Source organism: Micropterus dolomieu, linkage group LG20 (genome assembly GCF_021292245.1).
Source record: "Micropterus dolomieu isolate WLL.071019.BEF.003 ecotype Adirondacks linkage group LG20, ASM2129224v1, whole genome shotgun sequence".
Lineage (NCBI taxonomy): Eukaryota > Metazoa > Chordata > Actinopteri > Centrarchiformes > Centrarchidae > Micropterus > Micropterus dolomieu.
In genome coordinates, this window is record NC_060169.1 from 14566247 (window position 1) to 14578368 (window position 12122).

The 12122-nt window shown below is 41.0% G+C and overlaps 2 protein-coding genes across 7 annotated transcripts in view; one reads left to right on the plus strand and one right to left on the minus strand.

The window, feature by feature from the left end:
• Positions 1–7707, plus strand: part of gpc5a (glypican 5a) — a 310361-nt gene extending 302654 nt beyond the window's left edge. The window contains exon 12 of the transcript XR_006822159.1: positions 7490–7707. The gene's annotated coding sequence lies outside the window, so the exon portion shown is untranslated. The remainder of the gene's footprint in view (positions 1–7489) is intronic.
• The window catches only part of gpc6a (glypican 6a), a 297605-nt gene that overhangs the window by 133511 nt on the left and 151972 nt on the right, over positions 1–12122 (minus strand). The window lies entirely within an intron of this gene.

The window sequence follows — 12122 nt, forward strand, 5'->3', positions numbered from 1 at the left end:
CAACTATTTCCACTGGGGCTTGAGACCCAAATTGAATATGTCCAAAGAAGATGACACAGATAATTCCCACAATCGCTCCCACCATATGTTACCACACTTGGAGACTGCTGAAAGATTTTCTTTCTCTTTCAAATAACTTCCAGAGTTGGAAAATTGAGTGACAGTTAGGGATAGATAAATATTAGGTCCAGCCTATGGCAGGAAGCGAAGTAAGGCTTAATGCCCTGCATAAAATCATACATATGTTCAAGTTCGTCACTTTGAATGGCGCGCTTGCCAATCTGATGTCAACTCTGCCCTCCTTTTAGTTTTATGAACACCCAGTGTGCTTGAAACATGACAGCAGTATAGGTGTAAATAAACACACTTTGCATGAATAAGACAATCTGTCAGATTTACATCACAGTGCTCTTCCTGCTTTCTTACAGTACAGACGCTTTGCTGCTTGCTCTTGCCTCTGCTTGCATTCTTTTGCTGAAACTCTCTTTTTTTTCCTGCTAGAAATTATGAGCAGCTGCTCTTGGATACTTTTAAATCATTGGGACTGTCATCTATTCAGATAAAGTAGACTATTGCCATACTTTAAACACTTTTATGATCTTAGTGGTACGTGAGTGTGGCCTATCAATAGCACTAGCCTGTACTGCTGTAACTGGAGTTATAGCTACTACTAATTTACAACAAGATGCCACCCTTCTCCTAGGACGTCTAACACAAAATTGCAGTGCTGGAAACCAAGATCCACAGGTTAGAAGTGAATGGATTATGTGGGAATGACACTACTTTACCATGGACCCAAAACAGTGTACAAGAGCATGCTAAAACACAGCTAATTAGCACCAACAAGACTACCAAAAAGCAGGAGGCCTGTGTACTGGGTAATAAATCTAAAAGTGGTAGTCCTCCCTGGAATGCTCTTGGTGCAAAGCCTAAGAGTAAATCATTTCCTTGGGAAATGGGAGGACAAGTAACAGGCAGAACCCAGCGCTCTGAGATTTGTGATGCGACTGGCTGGCCTGCATTATCATCCAGGCAGAGCGCCTCTTCAACCCCTGTTCTTAGTAGGAAACAGCCGTGGACAGCTGCGAAAGGGAGAGTTAGCAACAAACCTCCCCAACAACCAAGTGTGCAACAGCAGAAAAGATTTTCACCACTATTGCAGGACCCTGGATCTCCATCTGATGACCTGGATAACATCCCATCCTCACACAGAAGGGTAAGGAGTGAGAGTAAATCAGAAAGTAAAAGGCTGCAGGGAAAGCCAACTACTGGGCCTCAAACTCTGATTGTGGGTGACTCTGCTGTAAGGATACGGTGTCTGACTTGGCAGAAAGAATCCTGCATATCGTGGCTCAACATCCTACTGTGAAAAACATCATACTGCACATAGGGACCAATGATATTGTGAAGCAACAGTCTGAAGTGTTGAAAGAGGACTTTAATAATCTGTTGAACACAGTCAGCTCTTTGAATGCTGAGGTGTTTATCAGTGGCCCTATACCGCCAATCCGAAGAGGAGCCGAGAGATTCAGCAGATTGATGGCATTGAACACGTGGCTCAACGGCATGTACTGTCCATTCAGTGCATTTCATCGAAAACTTATACTTTCTGTGGGACCGCAGACATCTATTTAAGGCAGTTGGACTTCGCCTTAACAAGTCAGGAGTAAAATTGTTCAGCTCCAATTTGTTTTACTTTCTGCGTCACTCATCTGTTCCCTCTGCCAAGGACAAGAGACAAGAGGAATCAAAACAAGAGGAAGACATAACAAAACATGCCAGAAACCTTGAAGGAGAGCCACCTCAGCCCCCGCCGGAAGAGAGCTCTGTTCACGGGTGACATCTGAGCCAAGAGGAAGAGTCTCCACCTTCCTCACTGAAAACCAACACTGAGGATTCACCATCTTTACCCCCCAAATCCCCATCTAGGTCACCCTTATCTCCAGACACCCCTTCTCCCTCCTCCCCCCTGTTGGAGTTCACTTATCACATGAACGAGCTGGTTAGAGCTGGGACCAAACTTACTCCCCACACCTTCCCTCGGTCTACTCCCATTTTCTCTACCATAAACCCCCCTCAACGTCCACCTCCACCACTGGCTCTAAGTCCTCAGCCAGGTTTGAGATGTGTGTCACAAACACAGCGCCCAACCCGTCCTCCCACTCCGCAATGGCGGAAAAGCCCAGCAAGCTCTGACTGATATGTGCTGGGTAAAGGCTACAAGGAAAATAGCACTCATGACTCTTCCCAGGACAAGCCGGGGCCCAGTGTGCTGGTAGCCTTCTCAATTCCTGTCTTGATAGGTAACAGAAAAAGAATAGTGAATGTATTAAGAAACAGGAAGCACTCAACATATTTGCAAATTTAGTAAAGCCACAGCTTGTCGAAAAAAGTGGGCCAGATAATGTTTTTAACACACTTAAATTTAACTTTGTTAAACATTAGGTCGCAGGAAAAAAAAATTTAATCAATTATTTTATAATTAATTAATTTCATGTTTTTAACTGAAACTTGGTTGGATCAAGATAACAGTGCAGCTGTCCTTATTGAGTCTAACCCTCCCAACTTCAGTTTTATGAGTGAAGCTAGAGTGCATAAGAGAGGAGGTGGAGTTGCCATTTTGTTTAATGACTCCCTCCAATGCATAAACATGTCCTATGGGAATTTTGCTTCTTTTGAATATGTGGCTCTTCATCTGAATTCCTCTTCTCAAGCTATTTTTCTAAATATCTACAAGCCCCCTAAATACTGTGTAAACTTTTTTGATGACTTTGGTGAACTGCTGTCTATAATCTGTATTGACTTTGACTGTGTAGATATTGTTGGTGATTTTAACATCCATGTTGACAACCCCCAGGACAGACGGACTAAAGAAATGTGCATTGTGTTCTTGATAATTATGGACTGACTCAACATGTGACGGAGCCCACACACAATAAGGGGCACACTTTGGACTTCTCCAAGGGTCTGGACATTTCCAAGGTTGTGGTGACTGATGTTGCTCTCTCTGATCATTCCTGTGTTTTCTTTGAGAATGCTATCTAGAGTCCGACTGATATGAGCTAATTGCATTTAATCGGCATCAGCCGTTTATAACAGCATATATATGACTATTAAAAAAGAAACCTAGAGTCAGATCCTTCACTCATGTCATGGGTGTTGCATAGCTTGCCCATCAGAGGGCGACCAGCTGCAGCTCCCCTGTTAACTACGCAGACTCAACACAAAAACCACAGAAGAAAACAATCAACCAGAGTTACACACAGCATTTAGAAACACGCAGAGGGCTGTGTGAGCGGTGAGTCGGTCGTTTGTCAAGTTAATTACATGACTTTAATAATTATAATAAAAACAGACCCAGATCCAGAACTGAAGAAGTCCTTTGGATGAGGGACGAAACGTCTTCCAGTATCTTCAACCAAGTCCAGTTGCCCTTGACTTTAACCTTCGTTGGACCCAGTCACTTCTCTCCTGAAAACATTCATGACTTGCTAACCCTTCACTGCCATCTCCCGGCTTCTTACCAGCTCACAGCAGTTTAACTGTATTAAATCTTAGAAAAAACTGTAATTGCACAACTACAATCCTTTTTAGAAATAAACGGTATTTTGGAAATTTTTCAATCTGGTTTTAAAGCTTTTCATAGTACCGAGACTGCACTTTTAAGAGTTTTTAATGATCTTTTACTAACTACAGACCGTGGTGACTCTGCTATTCTTGTGCTTTTAGACCTTACTGCTGCTTTTGACACAATAGATCACGACATTCTCATCTCTCACCTAGAGCACTGTTTAGGTATCTGAGACACTGCCCTGCAGTGGTTCAGATCGTATTTATCTGAGCAATGTTTTTCTGTAAAACTTGGTGACTCTACGTCATCTACTGCCCCCCTTCTCTGTGGAGTTCCTCAGGGCTCAGTTCTTGGACCACTACTGTTCTCCTTGTACCTTCTCTCTCTCTGAAATTTAAAAAAAACATGGTATTTCCTACCACTTTTATGAGGACGACTCGCAAATCTACTTACCCCTGAGAAGAAATGCAAACAGTTCCCTGACTCCTCTACTTAAATGTCTCAAGGATATTAAAGCCTGGATGTCTTTTAATTTTTAAAATTTAAACCAAACAAAAAATGAGGTCATTGCGTTTGGACCTCAGTTAATAAAGTGGATTGGATAATGTTACGGAAGTTGGGTGTTGAAAGTTACGCTGCTGGACAGACATAACTGTACATTTATTTCAAACAGTGTGGCAGTTCTAGTGAATGGTCCACATTTGTCCCTAGTTCATCACTAACGTTACAGCAGCAAACGCTGCCCGTTGCTAAATTAGCCACAAAGCTAATGCCATGTTTATCAGTGGAGGAACGCTAACATTAATGAGCCGTTAAACTATAGTTTCTGACGTATTCTAAATATATCTGCGAGCCACCTGTCTGCAGTTAGTCGGCGTGTCTGAAATGATTAAACCAGAGCGGACATGTAAATAAATGTGAGCTGAACAAGAATCTTACATGACTTCCTGTAGCTCCTCTTTTTGTGACGTAGATGTGAAATGCTGTAATCAGAGCCGTAACGGCTCTGGTTGTAGTTATAACGTTAGTTAAATGAAATCTCAAAGTTACAGGTCCTCGTAGACATTCCTGTAGTATTAGATGCATTCAACAGCAGCTCACTCTATCCTAGACAGCATGATTTATACCGATGGTGGCTAAATGGTTTCATGTAGATTTGGTTAGAATTAAACAGTGCTGGTAAAGGGTAAAAACTGGTGGTAAAACTAGATGTGTATGTGCTACATTGAAATTATGGCACATTATGGGTAAAGTGAAATACACATGCTTATTCTCTCTCACTCTCTCTGTTTACAGACGGCTGAAAAAGTTGCACCTTCCAGTAGCAAATATTTATTGATGTGCAATTGTTGTTCACTTTTTGAGACTGTAATCGATTTTATTAACATAATGCATTTAGGAAAAGGTTTTATAGCCCAAATACATATCAGCTTTCAATATCGGCCTGTTCTAAGTGTAGTTTATGCAGTAAAGGGGTCTACTATCCAAATCATTCTTAAAATCAAAATATCGGCTCATAAATCAGGTCTTTTTCACTTTAATATCGGCATCTGCCCCCAAAAACCCATATCGGTCGGGCTCTAGTGCTATCTCTGTGCACACAAATCTACAAACAGAGGCAATTACAAAACGGCATATCACTGAGAACACTAGTGAAAAATTTATTCACGCTTTCCCTTCGACACCCGCCCTTTCATGGGTCTCAGTAAATGAGCTTGTAGATAATTTCAGTTCTAAAATTACAAATGTATTGATGCCATTGCACCAGCCAAGGTAAAGGTGGTCTCTGGTAAGAGAAGATCTCCACGGAGAAATGCCATGCTGGTTAGAACTCAAAAAAGAGAGTGTCGAAAAGCTGGTGGCGTAAAACAAATCTCCAGGTTCATTATGACGTCTATAAAGAGAGACTTCGCATTTCGCGAGAAATGCAAGGTGGTCCTTCTTCTCTGACATCATCACCAAAACACTAACAATGCACGTGCCCTGTTTGCTACTGTCGACAGGCTAACCAACCCTCCTGTGTCTGTAGCCTCTGAACTTCTATCCACCAGGGCCTGCAATAAATTAGCCTCCTTCTTCACAGACAAAATTCAAACAATTAGACAAGCAATCAGTGCCTCCATGTCAGTAACAGGATATGCCTTGTCCCTGTGTCCACTTAAAAACAATTCATATAGCATGAGACAATTTGATTCTATTAACCATAAAAACCTGGAGGACATAATACAACAAATGAAATCCTCCTCCTGCTGCCTTGATATTCTTCTATATATTTACAACAGTTTTTTTCAAAAATGTTTCTAAATGCATGGCCTCAGATCTACTACAAATTGTCAACATGTCTCTCCTCTCAGGTTTTTTCCCCACAGGCCCTGAAAACTGCAGTCATTAAGCCACTCTTAAAAAAGAGCAATCTAGACAGTTACAGGCCCATATCAAATCTCCCATTTTTAAGTAGAATCATTGAAAAAGCTGTTTTTCAACAGCTTAGTGCTTTTTTGGCACTAAATAACTGTTTTGATGTCTTCCAATCAGGATTTTGACCACACCACAGCACTGAGATGGCTCTTGTTAAGGTCTTCAATGACATCCATTTAAACACAGACTGTTGCAGAATTTCAGTCTTAGTATTATTGGATCTCAGTGCTGCATTCGACACGGTCAACCACAACATATTACTGGACAGACTTGAAAACAGGGTTGGACTTTCTGGCACAGTACTAAACTGGTTTGAATCCTATTTAAAAGACAGGGACTACTTTGTGTTTATAGGTAATTACACATCTGAGCTAAGAAAAATGACATGTGGAGTTCCCCAAGGCTCCATTTTGGGGCCTCTTTTGTTTAACATAATTATGCAGATGACACACAGATTTACATAATATCACCAGGGGACTATGATCCCATACAGGCACTGAGTGACTGTATTGAGCAGGTCAACGATTGGATGTGCCAGAATTTTCTTCAATTGAACAAAGATAAAACTGAAGTTATTGTTTTTAGAGCCAGGGAGGAATGATTGGAAGTCAGTGCTCAGCTTCAATTGGTAATGATAAGAACCACACACCAAGTCAGAAATCTTGGTGTAGTCATGGACTCAGACCTGAATTTGAGGGGCCACATTAAGACAATTACAAAGCCTACTATCACCTGAAAAATATATCAAAGATTAGAGGACTTATGTCTCAGCAGGACCTGGAAAAACTTATCCATGCATTTATCTTCAGTCGACTCGACTACTGTAACTGTGTCTTTACAGGGCTCCCTAGGAAATCCATTAGACAGCTGCAGCTGACTCAGAACGCTGCTGCTTGAGTCCTCACTAAGACCAAAAAAGTGGATCACATAACTCCAGTTCTGAGGTCTTTACATTGGCTTCCTGTATGTCAAGAGAATTGTTTTTAAAATCCTGCTTAGTTTATAAAGCGAGTGGTTTAGGGCCAAAATACATTTCTGATCTTCTGCTTCGTTATGAACCAGACCTCTCAGGTCGTCAGGTCTGCTTTCTGTCCCCAGAGTCAAAACTAAACATGGAGAAGCAGCGTTCAGTTATTATGCTCCGCATATCTGGAACAAACTCCCAGATAACTGCAGATCTGCTGAAACTGTCATTTCTTTTAAATTAAGACTGAAGACTTTTCTTTTTACCACCGCTTTTAATTAAATTAAAGACGTAGATTGGTACCTTTCACTGCAATGTAATGTCCGGCTTTCATTTTCTTTGTTTTTAGATTTTCAGTGCCCTGATTGTACACTGCACTGTAACTTTTACTGGCCTGTCTTACCCTGTTTTTATATCCTGTTTTTATAATGTGTTTTATTTTTCAATTTCCCTTTGTTGCTTTTATGTTTTATGTAAAGCACTTTGAATTGCCTTGTTGAAATGTACTATACAAATAAACTTGCCTTGCCTTACAGGAAGTTCAGCATGTCTTCAATCAAAAAGAAAACTGTAGGCGTCATATGGAGTGGATGGTGAAGATGGGAAAGATTCAAATCTTTATGAATTGCAGGCATTCACATCACTGGACAATGTAATACAGTTGTATGATTGCAGTCATGGTTATGTGAGAGTTATGAATAAAGTGCATTGCCATGTAACACTATATCCATTAAATTTGGTTTGTTTGTTTGGTTTTGGAGCGCTTCTGTATAAGTAAGCATGGAGGAATTTTGGGGCTACTATGACACAGATTTTCCTCAGGTCATGATAGGGTCAACTGCTGAAATAAAGTAAGCCAAAGGTGACTCTCAAAAACAGTAGGAAAGATTTTGTCTCTCCTCTCTGCCTTGACCATGAATCTCTGCTTTCCCTTTCTTTGGTAAGCCAAGGTCGAGATTATCTTTATTTTGTTTCTGTACAGACAGACTGACAGAATGACACACAACGTGACTTTAGGTTAACTTAGGTAAGTGTCTTGATTTGAACCACTATCCAATTGACTGTTTACACATATGTTTGTGCACTTAGTGAATCTTTGTATGTCTGGGAAAGATAAATATCCCCCAACAGGCCTATCACCAACCTTCCATTCCTTTCCAAGGTGCTGGAAAAAGTAGTTGCCGCACAGCCAGGGGTGGAAATTAACTTTTTGGTTCACCTGCCAATGGGACTGGCAGATGAAAAAATCCATCAGCCAAACATATTTTTTACCGGCCAAAATAATAACTTGCCTTTTTATGTCACATAAAACATTTGTTTCAGTACTTTTAATGGAGATAATAAGGTATTCTGTCAAATACAAACTTCAAGACGGCACCAGATTGAAATTTGAAGCACAGTAAAAATGTATTGCTATAAAATGTACTTAAGACATCACATAAACATAAATTGTTTTATAAACTTATAAGATGCTTATTAATCATTCAACTTAAATCTCATCACTGTTCACTCTTAATCATTCTTTATCATTCAAGTTAAACCTCCTCATTAATTAATTTTATTTTATGCTCTGCTTCAGCCTCAACCCCCCCAACCCCCAACTATATTCATTAAACTTTCATATAAAGTTTATCACTACTATATTAATTTATTAAATCTTTGTGCAAGAAAAACAGTATACATTGTACATAAACTGTAATTTATTAATGCTAAGTACTAACAAAAACATCACAACCATTCATGCACAAAAATGACTGTCTTTCTGGTTCGCACGTCTCTGTTTTATGGGCAAATGCATGTGAAATACTCTGTTTAGCAACGCATCATCCATCCTGTACCCGTCGCGCTGCTTTTCTTTTTCTTCTTGTTTTATTTGCGGGTGCTGTGAGCTGTTCTACATGCTGCTACTGGCTTTAACGGAGGGGAACGTAGCAAACAGCGGGTATAAATAAACAGAAGATTTACGGATATTTTAACGGGGGGATACCGGGAGGGAACGGTAAAATATGGGAAAAGCCCGGGGGTTTTCCCGGGAGGGTTGACAGGTATGCACGTTATTGTGGTAACTAGCTAGCTAAATGCAAAAAACCCCCAGGTACTCACTCCAAGCACGACTTGACAGCTCCTGACCCCGACTTCAATCCCCTAACGCACCCCCTTACATATGTACGCCAATCAGACACAAGTAACCTGAAATGAACTAATCCGTGTGTTACACAATTTTAGATCCCTTGGTACAGTGGGGAAAAATTTAAGTGCGACACACGACAAAAACCAGCGCTGTTAGGTACTGTCAAAAAGCTATTACATGGCGATATCGTACCGAATAGTTTACCCGCCAATGTGGCGGGTAGCCTTCCAACATTTGGCCCCCAAACGCAAAATTTGCCCGCATTTGACACTTGGCGGGTGTTAATTTCCACCCCTGCGCACAGCTTCAGGACCATCTAAAACAAAATAACCTGTTTAAGAAATTTCAGTCTGGTTTCTGCACTGGCCACAGCACAGAAACAGCCCTGGTCAGGGTCACAAATGACCTGCTGATGACTGCTGACTCTGGCTCCCCATCTCTTCTTATCCTCCTAGACTTGACTGCAGCTTTCGACACTGTGGACCACAACATCCTCCTTCCCCGTCTACATTCCACTATCGATCTTTCTGACTCTGTCCATGAGTGGTTCTCATCCTACCTCACCGGGAGAACTGAGCATGTCACCTTGGGAGAGTCTAAATCCCTGACACATAATGTCACCTGTGGTGTCCCTCAAGGCTCAGTGCTCGGCCCCCCCCGTTTATTCTCTACATGCTCCGCCTTGGCCATGTCATCAGCCGGCATGGAATTTCATTCCACTGCTATGCTGATGCGAACTCTACCTCAGGACAAACCCAACCCCCTCTGCTGCCCTGCCATCATCCACTCTGACCACATGCCAGGAGGAGGTAAAGGTGTGGATGAAGCAAAACTTTCTACAGCTAAACAGCTCAAAGACTGAAGCCATCTTCACCCCACAGACCTCCACACATACCCTTCGATTTGCCTCAGCGTATATCCTGAAACCTCCTAGGAGAAAGGAGTGCAGTGGTTAGCACTGTCGCCTCACAGCAAGAAGGTCATGGGTTCAAACCCCGGTTGCCCCAGTCTTTCTGTGTGGAGTTTGCATGTTCTCCCCGTGGGTTCTCTCTGGGTGCTCCAGCTTCCTCCCACTTTCCAAAGACATGCAGGCTAGGTTAATTGGTGTCTCCGAAATTGTCCTTTAGTGTGGGTGTGAGTGGTTGTCTGTCTATATGTGGCCCTGCAATGGACTGGCGACCTGTCCAGGGTGTACCCCGCCTTTCGCCCAATGTAAGCTGGGATTGGCTCCAGCCCCCCCGCGACCCTGTATGCAGGATAAGCGGTTGACGATGGATGGATAATTTATTATTAGACAGGAACTACCCTTCAGATTTGCTGTGTAAGTTGACACCTGGCTCACTTTTTTTTCATAACAGTATTACAGTTATTACTCCAATATGACATGAATGTGGAATTCACCTTAAAAGCACCTTTAAAACAGGGACAAGCGTGACAATTTATTTATTTTATATTTCTTAAAGTTTCGTTTACATCCAGACAACAATTAATAAATCTGACACAAAAATGAAAAAAATCTACCTGTGGCAGTCACAGTACTGTAACTAGCCCAGCCTTTATTCGTTCGGACAAAATTAAATGATTGGCTGATCTACCTGCCTGTCTACCTACCTACCTGCGCACACTGCTCGTGTATTCACTCATCAGAGTTTATAAAATACATCATATAGACGTGTCATAGGAGGCGTATATAATGTAGAACTATCGGTCTGTTTGTCACTGTTAAGTCTGTTTCACACTTTTTTACATGTGCACCTGTCTTTTAAAGGGAATGGAAGAACAACAGACATTGATTGTTTTAATTTATACCTATGATTAATTAAGAGACTAAATACTACCCCTTTGCGCCTAGATTATGCAAAGTTTAACTAGCAAAAGTTGGACACGCCCTAAATGCACCTACATGCACCATGCACTTCAGACCATGCACTTTAGATCATTTAAATAGGGCCCTAAGTATTGAAAACCAATATGCGTGCTACCAGGTTGGAAACTCGGTAAATATCAAAAGGTAAGTCATCGTACAAGTCAAACACTTCACTGGAGTTCATGGCCGCTAGCTCCAGTCATGCATGCAGTCTATTAAAGCAGACCTACAATATACTGTGTAGCTTCATGCCTCTGTCATGGGTAATACCTGTGTCCAATTTCCCAAACAGAATTTACACTCGAGTCTGGCGTGAACCCTGTATGTGGAAACAACATAATGGCACATGAATTTCCAAATCATACCCATGGGAAGAGGTGTTACACACAGTCTAATAAGGACGTATTTGAATTATAGGAATCCCCGGCTGGCTGGAGCTTATTTTTACCCTCTTTTTACCGTTGTGTTGAAAAACATCATAAGATAAGGAATCATGTGCATCACAGTCATTTCAAACTGCCAAATTCTGTGGGGGAAAAAAAAATCTATATTTTGTGAATACTAGCTTGACTAAAGCATTTATCTTATGGAGGAGTTTAATTCATGATTATTTCACTGTACTAAGCATTCTGTTATTACTTCTTCCTGAAATATTTAACGACTAACTTCATGCGCATCAAAGCTTCATTTAAACATGAGGTAAATGAGGTATTAGAATCATACATTGAAAAAAAACACAAAATCTTAATCATGTATTAAATGACACAATTATGACGTCAGTTGAAATTTCTGACCCTATTTGTCCTTCAACGAATGATCAAAGCGATTAAACATTATTTATAAATCTAATGCTTTTCTGGAAGACTTAAATCAGATGAGACTTAATAGAAAAGAGCTCTCAGTGCCAAACCCATTCTTGTGAAAAGCCTACAAATGTGTCAAGTAGAAAACTAAAATTGACTGACCTGATCTCCTATCAACAGATTGTGAAGAATCATGTGAAGAGTCATGTGCACAGTCTATTCACTGTAAATCCTTGTTACATAAATGTGGTGAATCATTATGGATAATGTGACAGGGAGGAATTGTGAAAAAGGAAGTGGCCACAGTGAAGTGATGAAGATGAACTCAAACCTCCAACTTCTTTTCAACTGATGTTTTTTCAAGCTTG